Genomic DNA, 1,369 nt, shown 5'->3' with positions numbered 1-1,369 from the left:
TTTTCTAATTCTCGACCTTCCCTTTAGAAACTGACTTGTTTTGTTTTCTTTTGTAGGTTTTTAACTTAGGGACTCTAATTTGGTAACTTCTTTCCAACCCTCTCTTTCTTTCTAGATTTTCTTTTCCTTTCTTAGGATTAGGTTTCGAATTTGATTGAGGGCTGCGAGTATTTCATGCCCAAGTGGGCCCATGACAAAACTCGACGTCTCTTAACTGAAGAAGGATTGGTTGAGGGGTTAACTATCCATCGCAGGACTAAACACCACTCGAAATCCCCTGAGTTAATTGAAGTGATGGCTGGGAACCAACCTCTTCTACTTCAACCCAGGGTGGAGGACATTCAAGATGAGAATGAGGTGCATCAAGCACCCTCACCTTGTACTTTACGAGATTATTTACAACCAGCGGGGCTAAGTATGCCCTCATGCATGATTTTTTCTGAAAATACAGGACATATGGACATCAAGCCAGGGGTCATCTAGCTCCTTCCTAAGTTCCATGGGCTTGAATCTGAAGAACCATATCTACATTTGAAAGAGTTTGATGAGATCATAGCCACTTTATATTTTTAAAATGGGTCTGAGGACACAGTCAGGCTGAAACTCTTTTCTTTTTCCTTGAAGGAGAAGGCTATGACGTGGTTACATTCACTGCGTCCTAGATCCATTGACACATGGAATGGTATGCAGAGGGAATTTATAAAGAAATTTTTTCCACATCATAAAACGATTACCCTTAGAAAAACAATCATGAACTTCACCCAAAAGGAGGATGAAACTTTTTACCAATGTTGGGAAAGGTTCAAGGATTTAGTCAGTTCATGCCCACAACACGACTTTGAAATATGGCGCATTACAAATTTTTTCTATGATGGACTAACATCTTCCATGCGCCAAATGGTCGAGACAATGTGTAATGGAGAATTCATTAATAAAAATGTTGACGAGGTATGGGATTACCTCGATAGTCTTGCTGAAAAAACACAATCATGAGACTATTACCCAAAATCGAATACCACGTCTAGGCCGACTCAATCTAAGGAGAAAGGTGGATTGTATCTCTTGAAAGAAGAGGATGATCTCAAGTATAAAGTGACTACGCTCATAAGAAAAGTTGAGGCCATGGAAGGAAAGAAGGATAAGGTTAATGAAAGTGTTTGCAGCATCTGTGATTGCAACATTCATACAACTGAAAATTATCCTACGATACTCGCCTTTCGAGAAGTGTTGAATGAACAATCTAATGCCATAAATACTTATCAAAGACCTTTCAATGGACCAACCTCTAATACGTACAATCCTAGTTGGAAAAATCATCCAAACTTTAGTTGGAGAAATGGACAAACTGCTACCCCTCAAAGTTTCTTCA

The 1,369-nt window shown here is 39.2% G+C and overlaps 1 non-coding gene across 1 annotated transcript; it reads right to left on the bottom strand.

Moving 5' to 3' along the window:
• Window positions 1-732: 732 nt before the first annotated feature.
• On the bottom strand, window positions 733-839 carry LOC131219720 (small nucleolar RNA R71). Its single transcript, XR_009158365.1, has one exon. It is a non-coding gene; the product is annotated as a small nucleolar RNA R71 (small nucleolar RNA).
• Between the last annotated feature and the right edge of the window lie 530 nt (window positions 840-1,369).

This window comes from Magnolia sinica, chromosome 11 (genome assembly GCF_029962835.1).
Source record: "Magnolia sinica isolate HGM2019 chromosome 11, MsV1, whole genome shotgun sequence".
Lineage (NCBI taxonomy): Eukaryota > Viridiplantae > Streptophyta > Magnoliopsida > Magnoliales > Magnoliaceae > Magnolia > Magnolia sinica.
This window is presented reverse-complemented; position numbering and strand designations above follow the sequence as displayed.